We start from the raw sequence: 18,069 nt of genomic DNA on the forward strand, positions 1-18,069 counted from the left end.
TTCATGGAGTCTGAGTCCCCTTAATTGTTTATGAATATGGATTTCCTGACCGTGAGGCCTGTCTTTAATACCTTATGCTGTGTGCTTAGTCACTTGTGCATGCGTGCCAAGTTGCTTCAGTCACGTTTGACTCTTTGAGACTCCATTGACTATAGCCCATGAGGTTCCTCTGTTCATGGAATTCTCTAGGCAAGAATACTGGAGTGGGTTGCCACACCCTTCTCTAAGGGATTTTTCTGACCCAGGGATTAACCCATGTCTCTTATAGCTCCTATGATGCAGGAGGATTCTTTACTAGTGAGACACCAGGGGAACTCCTGTGCTCACTCAATTTTGTCTGAGTCTTGGCTGTCCTATGGGCTGTAACCCATAGGATTTTTCAGGCAAGAATACTGGAGTGTGTTGCCATTTTTTCCTCCAGGGGATCTTTCCCCGCAGGGATTGAACCTGTGTCTCCTGCATAGGCAGACAGATTCTTTACCAGTGAGTCACTTGGAAAGCCTTTTGTGACATTAAAACAACTTGATGTAATTTATGTTAATTTCTTAGACTCCTTTTCAATCCCTTAACCACCTATTTCCTACACCAGCCTCTTATAGCTAGACTAATTAATCTGCACCCTAAAACAGATCTTTCAGTAAGAATGCTGCTAAGTCACTTCAGTCATGTCTGACTCTGTGCGACCCCATAGACAGCAGCCCAACAGGCTCCCCCGTCCATGGGATTCTCCAGTCAAGAACACTGGAGTGGGTTGCCATTTCCTTCTCCAATGCATGAAAGTAAAAGTGAAAGTGAAGTCGTTCAGTCATGTCTGACTCTTAGCGACCCCATGGACTGCAGCCTACCAGGCTCCTCCGTCCATGGGATTTTCCAGGCAAGAGTATTGGAGTGGGGTGCCATTGCCTTCTCCGTTCAGTAAGAATAGGTTTTCTTAATACAATGTTTATCTCTTGTTCACTAATGGATAAATTGGGAGATTGGGATTGATATATATACACTGCTGCTGCTACTGCTAAGTCGCTTCAGTCATGTCCGACTCTGTGCGACCCATAGACGGCAGCCCACTAGGCTTCCCCGTCCCTGGGATTCTCCAGGCAGGAACACTGGAGTGGGTTGCCATTGCCATCTGCCATATATACACTACTATAGCATGCCAAAGCCTTTGACTGTGTGGATCACCACAAACTGTGGAAAATTCTGAAAGAGATGGGAATACCAGACCACTTGACCTGTCTCTTGAGAAATCTGTATGCAGGTCAGGAAGCAACAGTTAGAACTGGACATGGAACAACAGACTGGTTCCAAATAGGAAAAGGAGTGCATCAAGGCTGTATATTGTCACCCTGCTTATTTAACTTCTATGCAGAGTACATCATGAGAAACGCTGGACTGGAAGAAGCACAAGCTGGAATCAAGATTGCCGGGAGAAATATCAATCACCTCAGATATGCAGATGACACCACCCTTATGGCAGAAAGTGAAGAGGAACTAAAAAGCCTCTTGATGAAAGTAAAAGAGGAGAGTAAAAAAGTTTGCTTAAGGCTCAACATTCAGAAAATGAAGATCATGGCATCTGGTCCCATCACTTCATGGCAAATAGATGGGGAAACAGGGGAAACAGTGTCATTTTTGGGGGCTCCAAAATCACTGCAAATGGTGATTGCAGCCATGAAATTAAAAGACACTTACTCCTTGGAAGAAAAGTTATGATAAACCTAGACAGCATATTCAAAAGCAGAGACATTACTTTTCCGACTAAGGTCCGTCTAGTCAAGGCTATGGTTTTTCCAGTGGTCATGTATGGATGTGAGAGTTGGACTGTGAAGAAGGCTGAGCGCAGAAGAATTGATGCTTTTGAACTGTGGTGTTGGAGAAGACTCTTGAGAGTCCCTTGGATTGCAAGGAGATCCAACCAGTCCATTCTGAAGGAGATCAACCCTGGGATTTCTTTGGAGGGAATGATGCTAAAGCTGAAACTCCAGTACTTTGGCCACCTCATGCGAAGAGTTGACTCATTGGAAAGGACTTTGATACTGAGAGGGATTGGGAGCAGGAGAAGAAGGGGACGACAGAGGATGAGATGGCTGGATGGCATCACTGACTTGATGGATGTGAGTCTGAGTGAACTCCGGGAGTTGGTGATGGATAGGGAGGACTGGCGTGCTGCGATTCACGGGGTTGCAAAGAGTCAGACATGACTGAGTGACTGAACTGAACTGAACTGATACATAAAATAGATAACTATTAGATAACTAATAAGATCCTACCATGTAGCACAGGGCACTCTACTCAATACTCTGTAATGACCTATATGACATACAGATGGCTAACAAACACATGAAAAGATGCTCAACATCACTCATTATCAGAGAAATGGAAATCAAAACCACAATGAGGAACCATTTCATGACAGTCAGAATGGCAGTGATCCAAAAGTCTGCAAGCAATAAATGCTGGAGAGGGTGTGGAGAAAAGGGAACCCTCTTACACTATTGGTGGGAATGCAAACTAGTACAGCCACTATGGAGAACAGTGTGGAGATTCCTTAAAAAACTGGGAATAGAACTGCCTTATGACCTAGCAATCCCACTGCTGGGAATGTACACCGAGGAAACCAGAATTGAAAGAGACACGTGTACCCCAATGTTCACTGCAGCACTGTTTATAATAGCCAGGACATGGAAGCAACCTAGATGTCCATCAGCAGATGAATGGATAAGAAAGCTGTGGTACATATACACAATGGAGTATTACTCAGCCATTAAAAAGAATACATTTGAATCAGTTCTAATGAGGTGGATGAAACTGGAACCGATTATACAGAGTGAAGTAAGCCAGAAAGAAAAACACCAATACAGTATACTAACACATATATATGGAATTTAGAAAGATGGTAACGATAACCCTGTATGCGAGACAGCAAGAGACACAGATGTATAGAACAGTCTTTGTATAGAACAGTCTTTTGGACTCTGAGGGAGAGGGAGAGGGTGGGATGATTTGGGAGAATGGCATTGAAACATGTATACTATCATGTAAGAAACGAATCCCCAGTCTAGGTTCTATGCAGGATACAGGATGCTTGGGGCTGGTGCACTGGGATGACCCAGAGAGATGGTATGGGGAGGGAGGTGGGAGGGGGGTTCAGGATGGGGAACCCCTGTGTACACCTGTGGCAGATTCATGTTGATGTATGGCAAAACCAATACAGTATTGTAAAGTAATTAACCTCCAGTTAAAATAAATAAATTTAAATAAAAAAGAACCTAAAAAAGAGTGGATATACATGTGTGTATATATATATATATATACACATCCCAGCTGGCACTAAAGAGGTCTTCCCTGGTGGCTCAGATGGTAAAGCGTCCGCCTGCAATGCGGGAGACCCGGGTTCGGTTCCTGGGTTGGGAAAATCCAGGAAATGGCAACCCACTCCAGTACTCTTGCCTGGGAAATTCCATGGACTGAGGAGCCTGATAGGCTACAGTCCATGGGGTCCCAAAGAGTCGGACCCAACTGAGCGACTTCACTTCGCTATTGGATAAACACTACGAATTCATATTCTCTTGCTTTCCTTTTCCTTTTTTTAAAGTTAATTTTATTGGAATATAGCTGATTTACAATGTTGTGTAAGTTTCTTCTGTACAGCAAAATAAATCAGGTATATACATACGTGTGTGTGTGCGTGCTAAGTCGCTTCAGTCATGTCCAACTCTATGCGATTCTATGGACCGCAGTTCACCAGGCTCCTCTGTCCATGGGATTCTCCAGGAAGGAATACTGGACTGGGGTGCCGTTTCCTCCTTTAGGGGATCTTCCTGATCCAGGGATTGAACTGGCACCTCCTGTATCTCCTGCACTGGCAGGCAGGTTCTTTACCCCTAGTGGCAGCTGGGAAGCCCATATACATCTATATCTCCACTCTTTTTTTTTAGGTTCTTTTCATATAGGTCATTACAGAGTATTGCGTAGAGTGCCCTGTGCTATGCGGTAGCTTCTTATTAGTTATCTAATCGTTATCTATTTTATGTATAGTAGTGTATATATATCAATCCCAGTCTCCCAATTTATCCCTCCTCCCTAATTATCCCCTTAATAACTGTAAGTTTGCTTTCTGTGACTCTATTTCTGTTTTGTAAATAGGTTCGTTTGTACTATATTTTTTAGACTCTACACTTAAGCTATATTGCATGACATTTTCTTTTCTCTGTCTGACTTACTTCACTCAGTATGACAATCTCTAGGTCCGTCTGTGTCACTGCAAACGGCATTATTTCACTCTTTTTTGTGGCTGAGTAATATTCTGTGTATATCTGTACCACATCTTCTTTATCCATTCCTCCACTGATGGACCTTTAGGTCGCTTCCATGTCCTGGCTATTATAAATGAATACTCCTGAAATATACATTGGGGTGCATATATCTTTTCAAATCATGTTTATTTCTGGCCTTCCTTTTCCTTGACTATACATCTTCTTCTGTTGATACTCCTCTTCTTTACATATGAGATAAATAAAGTTGGTTTACATTCTGACTTCAATTCCCTACATTCTATCCCTTAGCTCTTGGGCTTGGTGAATTCCTAAGTCCATGCAGCAGCACATTTACAACATGGACTCTTAGGACCACTAATTATGTTGACCATTAAGTATCTCTTATATATTGACTTTTACCATTCTCGGTTACAACGGGTGGTTATTTCCCGACTGCCTCTGACTTTAACGGGTGTGGATTCTTGAGAACAGCCTTCAGATGAGCAGTGAATTCTTTGACACTTCTTTGATGTTACTAAAAGGAAACTGGTGGCCTGATCTTCGTTCCTTTTTCCTTAGGTGACACAAGATTAGGGAGTTTCAGTTGTCACGCCTCGTGTTATCTCTCTATACCATAATAGCGGGATTGTTCTAAACTGCTGCTGAAAGAGACAACCACTACGAAACCATTACCCATATATATTTTTACCACCCACTATTCATTATAATGCCTTTGTGGTCTGTCAGCGTTATCAGAGGCAACCAGTATTTATGAGGTATCCGCTGGATGTGTGATGCTGTGGTAGTTGCTGCCAAGGGCACTTATTTAGAATGAAGCATTGCATCGGAGGAGGGTGACAATTTTTCTCTGTAGGCCACCACTCTACCTTTCACTGTGGTTTAGGCCGCCAGGTTGGTCAAATTACTCATTATATCCCATGGGCTGTGTTAGGATTTCCTAGAAATGTGCTTGTCATATATTTTAAATGGGCTCACTGCAATATGACCTTTGGGTGAATTTGCAAATATAGAGAGAAAAGATAGTCTCTCCCATTATATTTACACTTTAACACACAGTAAGCAATATATATATATACACTAATATTATGCACCTGTGATTTGGAAAACAGAAAAATTTTCTGAGAGAAGAGAAATTGTGTGTGTGTGTGTGTCTGTGAGTGTATCTCAATCTCAAGTGGCATAAAAACTTCTGCTTCATTTTAACATGTGTGCTGTGGACCTGGGTTAATATGAGACTTGTAAATATTTCTAGGCCTATTTGCCTAAATAAGCAGAGCTCACCTTAGTACATATCATGTCCTGAAGAGGCCTGAGTGCTCTCTTCTGGGAACCATTTCTGATCCTTGGCTTCTGATCGTGTAGATTTTGAACTCCCAATATTCTTAGTCTTTGCATCCGTCAACCATAGTAGGTCTCAGAGAGCAGACGTAGCAGTAACAGTCTCCCTGCTGCTCTTGTGGCTCTGAGGTCGCTTTCCATTTTGGCACATGTGGCAGGCCCTTGAACCCCACACTGTCTTGGTCTCTGGGGTATCTGTCATTACATCATGGGGTCCTGCTAGATAGAAGTGACAAGTCTACCAAGATCTTTTTGAACTTTTGGATGTCTTTTTTACTTTGAGAATTATGATGGCTTGGGTTACAGCTCATTTCTTGTTCTCTGCCCAAATTTTCATTTCAGAGCTAGAACTGAGCAGGGGTTGTGATCACTGGGCACACAGGTAGAGGGTTGCCTGGCATTTTCTTGACCTTGAGAGGGAGTTGTATTAAACACAGAAGCAGACTCATTCACTGCACGAGGCATTTCAGTGTGATGGAATCCACTTTGTAGACACGATAGTCATCATTTTTATCCATACAAATATTGATAAGAGACTGAAATGCATGCAATGCCATCATTTTACACAGAATCCAGATGTTTGCTAGGCTTTAATTTTCATGGTGTCATATGCTTTCCATGTGTATCTTTTTACTCAACATAGGCAAAAATAGATACCATTGCCTTGTTTGGGGAAGCAATTTGAGGAATTGGAGAACCAGACACCCCAAGAGTTTGATTTCACCTCAACTCCTCTAATAAACTCAGCACCGAATGTGAGCAACTTACTCTCTTCTCTGAACTGAGGGTTGTGTCACTTGGGTTCCAGTCAGGAGGTGGCACCTGTATCAGTTGTATAAACAGAGAGAGTTTAATATAAGAGTTGGTAATCTGGGATTGGACAAATGACAAGGTTAAAAATGAGTATCTAGAAATCACGGAGGTGATGATGCAGGAAGCAGCTGCCACCCCTGGTCTGGGGAAACCAAAGGAACAAGCTGGACTTCTTAAAACTCAGAAGACTGGAGGAGGGGCCCTGCGGAGCTTGGGTGTGGGCCTTCCGGGAGGCTGCGCCGGCTGGCTCGGCGGGGCGCTGAAGGAGGGCAGCCTCTCGAGCCTGGTTCTGTAGGGTTAGAAAAACTACGCGGTTGACTCACTGTTGCTGCTGGGATGGAGACTTCCACCGCAAGCTGGAAGGAGCTGCCGCCGCCAGCGCTAGAAGTGTTGCTGAGCTGATGCTGACAAGCACAGGAAAGAAAACCAGAAGCTTCCCTTGTCCCCTACCTCCTGCAGCCTTGCAAGTCGCTGGTGCCCGCTATGGGCAGAGCCTAACAGGGAGCAGCTGGCAAAGCAGAAAAGAAGTCCTCGAAATGAGTCTCAGCCCCAGCATGGAGAGTGGAACAGAGATGGGTGATTTGAAACTAAGAAGCAATTACTTAATAACCAGTAGAAGAATGACATTATACCCCATTGACTGCTTATTTATTTTAACATTATTATTACTATTGAAATTTATATAAAGAATCTAGTATGATGACTGGCTCACAGTAAGAGCTCAGCAGCTCTCTGCATTTTGCTAGATATACCAAGCCTTCTGCCAGCTTAGTTATTGAAGATGGCAATTACACTCAGATAATCCATTTTGATTTTTCCATTTTGGCCCCAGTCCCACTCTGGTAGCATTCACATGTGCAGATTTGTAGTGTTGCCTCTAGAATCTCTTGGTTTTTAGCTGTGAACTACGGGCATGTTAATTACATTCTCTGAGGCTCGATTTTCATTACATGAGATAACACGTTTAGTGTTGGACTTAAAGCCTGTCAAATACATGTCTACATACTAGTTCCATTGTTATCATCATTGTCACTATCATTATTTTAATGAGTGAGGAGAAATGGTTGCAAAACTATATCAACCTAAAATGCAACATTTAAGGTGCCAACTTTCACCGAAATCACAAATACCTTGATCCTCTGAAACTTAATCATCACTGTGCAAAGTAAACATGATTCAATTTGCTTGCTAGCCATCTCTTTCATTTTTGGTTCCTCAAAAGATTCGTATTTTTCTGATCTTTTACCTGATATTCTGAAAGAAGCTAACGTTTCCTATTTTGTTTTGTATTAGAGGTTGTGGAGACGTGCAGTCCCCGTGACTTTCCATGAGTCATGCACGTGTTTGTAAAAAGGCCTGGAAGGGATGTGAATATCCAACATGCCACTATCAGGGACACTTGAATTCTGAAGCCTTCCTGGCTGCCACTAGCTCAGGGATATGGAGATTGTCAGTAGAAATTCAGAGTGAGTGTCGTGCATGGTAATACGGTACATCACAACTAGGTCCTGAGGCAAGCCGAGGACATCGTGGAGTTGATGCATTATGCATGAGAGGGTGTAAGAAATAAAGGATCAATCATCTTCTCCCTCAGATAACATTGATCATTTGCTACACATTATTTGGCTGGGTTCTGTGCAGATTTATTTTCTCCAATGAGAATGAGAAGCAGATTGCCTGTTTCCTTAATGAGCAATGACATCAATCCAGCCAAATCTATCCAAGGCATTGGATGACTCCCCCCCCCTCTCCCTGCCCCCCTCTGTCACAGTCAGAAGAAATAGGGACAGCTTCTCAAGAAGGTGCCAGCCCCCGGGAGAGTGGTGACAGAGTGGGAAATTGGGTCTAATTCAGGGTGATGAAAAATCTCTTTCTCTCTCTTTACTTTTTTTTTTTTTTTTTGCTTTTTAATTTAAAGCAGTGTGTTTCCAGTCTCCATTCTTCCAGATGGCATTCTGAGGGGCTGATCTGCAGAAAAGGCCAAGTGAAAAGTCATCCAATAACAAGGAAGGAAGAAGACAGCATGTAGCAGGCACGAGGATGGTGTGTTTCTGGGACGCTAGGCAGGCTGGAAGGGCACAATCATGGGGAGAAATAGCAAGCAGCATCAGAGACTACCATCGCAGGGCTCCCCAGTCAACATCAGTGACTTTAATAACACTGGAGTCACGGGTGGTGTTCCATGAGAAAACAGAGCTGGAGCTCGTCTTCTGTTGATACAGCATTCCTCTTGTGGTAGTAAGTCGTCAGGATAAGGGAGTTGGAGATAATATGTGATCCAGGGTTTGGGAAATAAGATGTCTTGCTGGGGCATGCTCCCTGCTTCAATCAGACACGTGTCTGCTGAGGCAGGCAGAGGTGGTCGGGCCCGGAGGAGCTGAGGATGGGTGCCTGGGGGATTGGTGGAGCAGGTGACCAGTAGCAGGTCGGGCTGGCATGAAATCCTGGCAGACCAGGTCCCCCTGCAGGCTCAGCTCACAGGGAAGGCCCCTGCCTAAGGGACAGCAGAGATTGCAGGCGACCCTCAAGTGGGATCCCAAGAAATGCAGAGTACCCAGACAGGTGAATGTGGCCCGGAGCTAGGGCCGCATCCTGGGGGTCCTGCCAACAGAGGGCCAAGGCTCAGGCCCTGGAGGGCAGAGTGGCCGGGATCAGGGAGGATGCCCTTGGAGGAAGGGCCAAGGGGTGGATTCAAGGCCTCCCACGTGAGAAAGTTCCCATCACACGGCCATGTGCCCACTCCCTCTGTCTCAAAGTCATAGAGAAGGAAGCCTTTTAAAAACTGCTGGAAGCTAGTCATGAACCATCCTAGCACATGGAATCAGTATTGCAAATTGGGAACTGTGAATCCTGGTCCTGTTTTTTTCCTGCAGAGATGTAAATATGGGAGCATTTCCACCAACAGGAAAATGAAGACCAAAGCGGATCCTGTGAGGGTTCTTTCATGGAGAGCATGGCTCTGCTAATCAGGCTTGCTTCCCACTCTGAAGACCACCGAGGCAGGCTCCCTCCCTCAGGAGCAGGGCTGGGGGAGACACAGGTACAGAAGCAGACCTCCAATATTGGGGGGACAGAGAGGCTGGGAGGGTGTTGAGGTTCCCTTGTGATAACAGCTCACTCTATGGTTGTGCTAAGTCTATAGTTTCCCATAAACTTAGGTGTTATTAGCAGCTTCTTTCCTGTTCTTTTTCTTTCTTCCCTCCCTTCCACCTTCCTTCCTCTCTCCCTCCCTCCCTTCTTTTTTTTTTTGACAAATGAGGGAACTGTAGCAGAGAAATAAACTAACATTCTCAAGCCAGTGGCGGGCAGAGAACTGATCTATGATCTGCTGCTTTGTGTCCAGAGCCTGGTCTCTTGACCGCTGTGCCACATGACATCCCAGTGACCTCATCTGGGCGTCACGTCAGGGTCATCCCTGCTCAGGGGTCAGCTCATCACTTTGCTCATCCTAGACGGTCCTTTACCGGTTCTTCTTAGATCAGCTTCTGTTTGGGGAGTTCAACCTCAAGGAGGCGTTGATGGTGTTAACGTGTCAGCTCCTAAACTTCCTTTTATTTTGTACCCAAATGAGATCATTATCTCGCAGATCTTATTCAAAGCCGTCTCTTTGTAGTTAGCCCATGGTTCTAGCCTGTGACATCTCTTTAAATCCTTCTGATAATAGCAGATTCTTCTCTTTTCTCTCTTTTCCAATCCAGTGCAATGTGAAACAAAAGCCACAACCCTCCGAAAATCCCTCCTGTTTTCAAAAGCTTTGACACATTCAGCAAAGATCTGTTCCTTGGTGTCTCTGTGTGCTGTGTTTATTTTTCACTTTGCTGATTCTTGGAGAATAACTGGGCCCAAGTGTGCCTTTAGATGGCAAACTCTTGGGGGCAAGGGCTCTGCTCTCTGCTTTGGCACACTCTACCTGTTACAGAGCTCAGTGTACACCTGGGGTCCCAGATAAATAACAACAATCCAGGACTATTTCTTACTTTGAGAGCTGCATGCTGCCCCCCCCCCGCCCCGCCCCGCCCCCTTTAGCTTTCTTTAAGGAATATTCGAGTGACAGATTTCACCTTGATGTTGGAGTTGCCCGTCTCTCTGCTTCTTTGTGGTTTGCTGTTTCTGCTCTGTTCTTAGGAGCCATTGCCGAGCAGTCGCACTTGAGCTGGCAGAGGATGCTTACCTTTATGGATGTTCTGATTCTGACCCCAGCCAGGCAGCCTTCTTCCTCTCTTCCCTCCCCACCGCAAAACCCTCCTCTCCCCACCCTGTTGGTGCCCAAGTGTGAATCCTGGGTGATTGCCTGGGGGGAGAGAAGCCAGAACAGGAGGAGACAAAGAGGTGGGAGGGGACAGTTATTTGTTTTTTGGCAGGAGAAACAACTAACCAAAGCCTCACTTTCACAGGTTTTTGCCAAAGGGTCTTTGGTCTTTGCTTTCCTCAAGATGGGGGAAGTGGGCAGGGCTTGCAGCTTTCTTTTGTTAGCTCAGGAAAGAATAGCTTAACTATAGTTAACATGCATGTTATCATCTTCAGAATCTACAAGGAAAGACATCCTGGTTGGCTCCGATGGATCTGGAAGCAAAGTTGCCTGCTTTGGCTGCAGCCAGATTCGATTACCGTAATTCTCTCCAGTGGCTCTTTCCCCAGCAAGTGAAGTGGATCTTATGCAGGGGCTAGGACTCAGTTGAGAGGGAGAGGCCTTATGCCCATAAATCATCTATATTTGTTCTCAGATTTAGAATAGCAAAGCCACTTCTAATTCCTCCCGCTTGAGTTGCTGTCGTGTGAGGAGCGTTGTTCTTCAGCAGACTGACACTTCAAACTGTTGAATCACCTGGCTCAGTCCTGTGATTCCTGGCCTTTCTTGGCAAGCCAAATGCCATCATTAAACAGTGCTTATATTCTTCATTAAATAATCCTTTTAAACATTCCTTTTTATCACGCTCATGTCTCGTTCACTCACTTCCAAAGCAGTCAGGCCAACATTTTTGTCTAGGGAATTGCTGCATTTTCCTGTGCTGTGTGATATATGTATATATGTAATTGGTATTGACTCTATGGTCAAACGTTTTTATTTCAAAGAGTAACTTTATCTCTAAACTGATTTTAATTTCTGCCTCTGAGTCTTGAACTTGTTTTCAAATAAAACCTTGCCAATGCAGGAATTTCTTGATCAAGATCTACAAAATGGCCATGCTCCAGTTCATGTTCTAATTAGTTCAGTGTTCAGCTGTATCAAGATTGTTTTCTCTGTGCAAAATTTCTTCCTCTCCATTTCTCCTGATCTAACTTCCAAATACTCTGAGGGAAGGATAAGTCACTCTTGTGATGCTGACGGCTGGGAAGTCCTCATGCATTTTCTGTTCTGCTATTGTTCTAGGCTGGATGAAGCACAAGCTGGAATCAAGACTGCCGGGAGAAATATCAATAACATCTGATATGCAGATGACACCACTCTTATGGCAGAAAGTGAGAGTGAAGTTGCTTAGTCGTGTCTGACTCTTTGCAACCCCATAGACTGTAGCCTACCATGCTCCTCCCTCCATGGAATTTTCCAGGCAGGAGTACTGGAGTGGGTTGCTATTCCTTCTCCAGAGGATCTTCCTGACCCAGGAATTGAACCCAGGTCTCCCGCATTGTAGGCAGACGCTTTACCGTCTGAGCCACCAGGGAAGTCTAAAGTGAAGAGGAACTAAAGAGCCTCTTGATGAAGGTGAAAGAGGAGAGTGAAAAAGCTGGCTTAAAACACAACATTCAAAAAACAAAGATCATGGCATCTGGTCCCATCACCTCATAGCAAATAGATGGTGAAACAATGGAAGCAGTGACAGACTTTATTTTCTTGGGCTCCAAAATCACTGAAGATGGTGACTGAAGCCATGAAATTAAAAGATGCTTGCTCCTTGGAAGAATAGCAATGACAAACCTAGATAGCATAATAAAAAGCAGAGATATTACTCTGCTGACAAAGGTCTGTTTAGTCAAAGCTATGGTTTTTCCAGTAGTCATGTATGGATTTGAGAGTTGGACAATATAGAAGGCTGAGCACCAAAGAACTGATGCTTTTAAACTGTGGTGTTGGAGAAGACTCTTGAGAGCCCCTTGGACTGCAAGGAGATCCAACCAGTCCATCCTAAAGGAGATCAGTCCTGAATATTCATTGGAAGGAATGATGCTAAAGCTGAAGCTCCAATACTTTGGCCACTTGATGTGAAGAACTGGCTCACTGGAAAAGACCCTGATGCTGGGAAAGATTGAAGGTGGGAGGAGAAGGAGATGACAGAGGATGAGATGGTTGGATGGCATTGCTGACTCAATGGATGTGAGTTTGGGCAAACTCTGGGAGATAGTGAAGGACAGGGAGGCCTGGCGTGCTGCAGTCCATGGAATGGCAAAGAGTCGGACATGACTGAGTGACTGAACAGCAACATCAGCAGTGTTCCTGTAGTCTGTTTTCCTCCTCTGGCGGACACCTGGAGGAAGCACACAAGAGCAACCGTCCCTCCTCCCACCCCACAGGTGGCTGCATTCTCCTCTCTCTCCTGTTGAAGTTCCACCCGGATGGGCCCTTGGAGTTGCTCATTGCTGATGCTGGTGGGGCCCTGTCTCGTGCATGTCTGTGTGCACAGGCCAGCATGTGCTTTTTTCCTTCAAGTCTCAAAGACTGTCACTCTCCAGCTGTACCTGGAAAATGTGTCAGCCGTTTTGTTTTTTCCCAGACACTCTGAACGTCACAGAATGCCCTGGTATCGCTCAAGCCCCTAGTTTGGTCAGAGGTGGAAGAGAGGAACAAATTCCCCACTGCTCATTCTTTCCATTTTTAATCTTGGTTGGATTCCTCCATCTCTCCTTTTTTCATGAGCTCAAGCCCTTTATGAATGGCAGAGTGGAATAGGCGGTGGTGTTGGGGGTGGGGAGGTCAGGTGAAGACCGGCTCCCCTGCTTTGCAAATGTGTACCCATATTGCCGTTCTTACACCAGAGGTCTTTTATCTCAAGGACAAGACTTGGGAAATTCTTTTTACTGCCTCCCATATATATCAACTATATGTATTTTCAGATTTAGAATAAAACAGTCAACTTTTCACAACTTTTGGACTGATACTGGGTTGATGATGGGAACGACGACTTCCCCAAGGCAAACGGTGAATCGGTGTCTCCTGGTCTGTGTGCGATGTTGCTGGTGCATGAATCCTACATTCTGCTCGATGCCATAAACACTTCATATTTTCCCCTGCTATATATGTGTGTGTGTGTGAGTATGTATATTTGCGTGTGTATTTTGGCAACTATTAGTTCTCAAAATACACACGCAAACATACACACATACTCACACATCCAGACAAATTTTATTCATATAAACATCATCTATTCATACAAATAAAATTCTCAAGTAAAAAAAATTATAATATTAAAATGGCAAATGTACATATATTTAGGACTATTAGCTATGAGAACCATATATAAGAAAGAACTAACATAACATCTTTGTTCCTAGAAGAAAATATTCATGGCTCAATCAAAGCAGAAATGAAACGATTAAAGGTAGAGAAATACGTGACTCTATTTCCCTGTTTCAGAGGACGTGGAAGCGAGATGATAACCCTTCTCTAATACGAGGCCAGATGATGCTGGAGCTGGGGAGGGCATGCACAGGCATGCCGGGGGGTGTGGTCCTCAGGATCCGGTGGAGACAAGGCGGAGTCACCCTTACTGCACGTGGCTTGTCTATCTTGCAGATTTCTCACAGCAAGCATGGAACTCCAAGACTGTTTTCTGGGCTTCTTGTCCATACTCTTATCGGATGGGAAGGAGTTATACTTAATTCCTTCTCCAGTGGCTCTGCATCCATTCAGGTGGCAGACAGAGTGATCTTTTCAGAAAGCAAAACTGATCTGGTCATCCTTCCACTGGAAACTCTGCTATTTCTTCCTGCTGGTCTTAAAATTAGAAATATATTTCTTTTTTCTTTTCATGGCTACCAAGGTCTCTTGTGATCTGGGCTTCACTGGCTCACTCACACTCCCTCACCATTGTGCTGTCTTCTCCCAGCCTGGCTTTTTCTTGCTCTCTGCTATTTGTGGGGCATGCCTCTCCCAAAGCCTTTTGCACGTTGTGTTTGCTATGCCGGAAGCAGTTATTTTTTTCAGACTTGCCATGGTTTCAGTCTTACACTCGCTTGTGTGATAACCGTCTGATGCCTGTGTCTCTCACGGTGTTGTGAAATATGAGTGCCAGTTCTGCTGATGATGGTAACACCAGGGCCAGACATGTGACTGGGGCTTAGTGAAGGAATGTATGAGTGAATGAATGCATCCCAGAAAAGGTGTCTTTTAACTCGGATCTGGATAGATGAGCAGGATTTCATCATAGGATTGGAGAGAAGGGCGTCCCAGAAAGAATGATCTGGAACAAGGGCCAGGGGAAACTGGTGCATCATTTAGGCTTGGATAAGCAGCCCTGGGGATGTGGAGAGGCTGCAGGCATGGCTGGACACATACCTGGGTCACGTGACCTGGGAAAGGCCTGCTGTGTCTTATTGGAGACAGTGGGGGTTTAACCCAAGCCATGGAATCGCTGAAGCTTTTGGAGAAAGGGACTGAGAAGATGAGAGAGAAACTCAATACATGTGATGATGCAGGGAAAAGAATGGGCAGCTGGGAGCCCGCTCAGGAGGCTGTTGCTTAAGATGCTGGGACTTGGCCTCAGGAGGCTGTTGTGAGTGTGCAGAGAAGGCAACTAGGGAGGTGCCAGGCTGGCAAAGACCTGGACGCCCAGGTGGGGAATCCAGAGGAGAGGCAGGCAGGCGGTCCAGACCCCAGGACCCCAGGGTGGCAGGGATCCTCTGGGACAACTTGGGCATGAGGTCACGGATAATACACAGGCTTCCTTCTTGTCCTTAACACCAGAATGGGGAAACAGAGTCCATTCTGAAAGAGGGGGTGATGAGGAGAGGTGGAGAGGGGCGTGTCGAGAAGTTTTGTGGAAAGGGACAGTTTAGCGTGGGTGGTTCCGCTGACTCTCTGCTGAGGGCAAGAAGACACCCGGCTGGGTGTCCTCAGCGATGTCCTGAGATGTCTATTAGTTCGATAATTTGAAATGAAGTCCTTTTATTCCAACGCATTTTTGGGGAGGCACTTCCTGTGGCTTAATTGCTTATTTGGATGTCTAAGTTATGAGTAAAACCCAGAGGAGAGGAAGTGGGGAAGTATATGACGGCATGGTATCAAGTCAGCAGTTAATTTAATCCAGAGTGTTTGAACCAAGGGAGAGTCTCAGTCAGGACTGGAACCAGCCTGTGGGGTATGCAGGCACGAAACACATTTTAAGAAATGTGTGATGTCACCCCCAAGAGAAAGGCCATAGGTGATAATTGGGTCAGACAATGTCTCTGAAATTCATGCAGATCTGAGCTACGATACTACCTCGTTCATTTCCTAGGTTATGACCTTGTTATTTTTGATTCTAAATGTGTATCGTTACTGTAAACAGGAAAGTATTAAACTTTACTCAAGAAATACAGTGGGAAACTCCAGTCAGCGAACCCATATTAAGAAAAAAATAAAAAATTTTCCTAAGCCTTAACTGTATAGCAAAAGATAAGATGATAAATTTATACTTGTTTAGGTTAAAATGGGCTTCCTTGTGGCTCAGATGGTAAAGAATCTGTCTGCAAGGCAGGAGACCCAGGTTCGATCCCTGGGTCAGAAGATACTCCTAGAGAAGGGAATGGCTACCCAGTCCAGTATTCTTCCCTGGAGAATTCCATTGACAGGTGAATTGGGCAGGCTACAGTCCATGGGATTGCAAAGAGTTGGACACGACTGAGCAACTAATGCTTTAAGTTAAAATAAATGATTCAAGTTATGTGCGTTTTATTTTGTTATGAGTCTTTGCTTTAATGGAGCAATGGACCAAGTAACTAAAGATGGGTCCTGGATTTTATTTGAGGTCATATCATATGAAAATCTACGTCTAACTATTATAATCAAGCAGTATAGAAGAGACGCGGGAACCGACCGACTGGTGTAATAGCAGACTCTTCTCTCCCACGTCATGTTTGTTTTAGAGCTTTGCACTCACTGAGTGGAATGGTTTGAATTATGAGGACATAATTTATTTTTTCTCTTGTGCTCAGGCTTATTCTCTCTCTTTTGCTGAGATCATAGAGTTAAATTCACATTAAGTGCACATTTACACTTTATTGTTATTTCCCTTTCACAGATGAAGAAATGATGCTTAGAGCAGTTGAGAGACTTGTCAGCTTCTAGAAGCTTTTACAACCAGGGAGAGCACTTTGAAAACAAGCCCTGAGGAATGTTTAGGCTTGCGTCTGTGTATGAGAGAGCTGTCTCTCCAGTATTTCTTATCCATTATTACTCAATTATTTGCTCAAAGTCAAAACATAGTTGTCATTCTTGATTCCATCCCCCCAAGAGCCAGCCTCACCCTCCAAGTGATACATATTTAAAAGGTATCCATTTCCTTAATTTAGGCTGCTATCATCTCTCAAATGGAGAGTAGGAGTATGGGTAGTAGCAAGTAGATGTGTCTGTATGTGTACAAAACACTACATGCCAAGCATTATACCTAACACCCTCTTGTATTAACTTAGATTTACTGCTGTTGCTCAATTGCTTAATCATGTCCAACTCTTTGTGAGCCCATGAACTGTAGCCCGCCAGGCTCCTCTGTCCATGGGATTCTCTAGGCAAGAGTACTGGAGTGGGTTGCCATTTCCTTCTCCAGGGGATCTTCCTGACCCAAGAACTTGGCAAATGAATTCTTTATCACTGGCACCACCTCGGAAGCCCAACTTACATTTATTAGTATTTCTCACAATTTGTCCTTGAGGTGAGTGCTGCTCTTCTTCTCACTTTAAAAAACAAGAGAACTGAGATGCACACGCAGAGATTAGAGGCAAAGATGACAAACAGCATCCCACTTGATTTTCCTACCTTAGTTTTGCTTTCTCTAGTTCACTTTCCACAACACAACTAGATAGTTCTAAAATAAAAATCTTACTGTGTTGCTCAAGGAATCAAAATCTTTTCCTCTCTTCCTGGCTTCTTGCTTTCATTTTGAGCCCATATTCTGTACCCCTCTTCCATAGGGCCTTGCCTATGTAGGAATAGTAACTGATGGAAAATTAATGGTGGAGGGTTTGTGCCATGGATGGCTTGGGGGAGAGCTTTCTTTGGACCAGCACCTTCTTGGTGCCTTCAAAGGACTGTATGTTCCAAAGATGGCCACAACAATATCTCTCACTCACGTGGTCCTCTTGCAGTGTGACACTGAGAGATTGGATCTACGTTCCCTTCTCTTGAATGTGGGTGAGCTCATGGCTTTGGTTATTGTGACATTATGGAGCTTCCACTGCTAAGTCATAAAAGGTGAAGCTCCTTATGCATAGATCACTGAAATCATTGCTCTGAACACTTAGCCTCTGGGTAAACACTCAAAATGACTTGAGGCCATTGTGCTGATAGGAAGGGCAAAGGAACTCATGGGGAGAGACCACAGGTAGAAGCCTGGATACGACTGAGGATGGAGGTGCTTGGCTGGCCACCAGCCGTTCCGTTGCCAGCCATCATGTGACTGTAGCCACCTGAGCGACTTGGAGCCAGTATCAGCCAGAGAAGGCCTTCCTGAAG

Source organism: Oryx dammah, unplaced genomic scaffold (assembly GCF_014754425.2).
Source record: "Oryx dammah isolate SB20612 unplaced genomic scaffold, SCBI_Odam_1.1 HiC_scaffold_19, whole genome shotgun sequence".
In the NCBI taxonomy this organism is placed as follows: Eukaryota; Metazoa; Chordata; class Mammalia; order Artiodactyla; family Bovidae; genus Oryx; species Oryx dammah.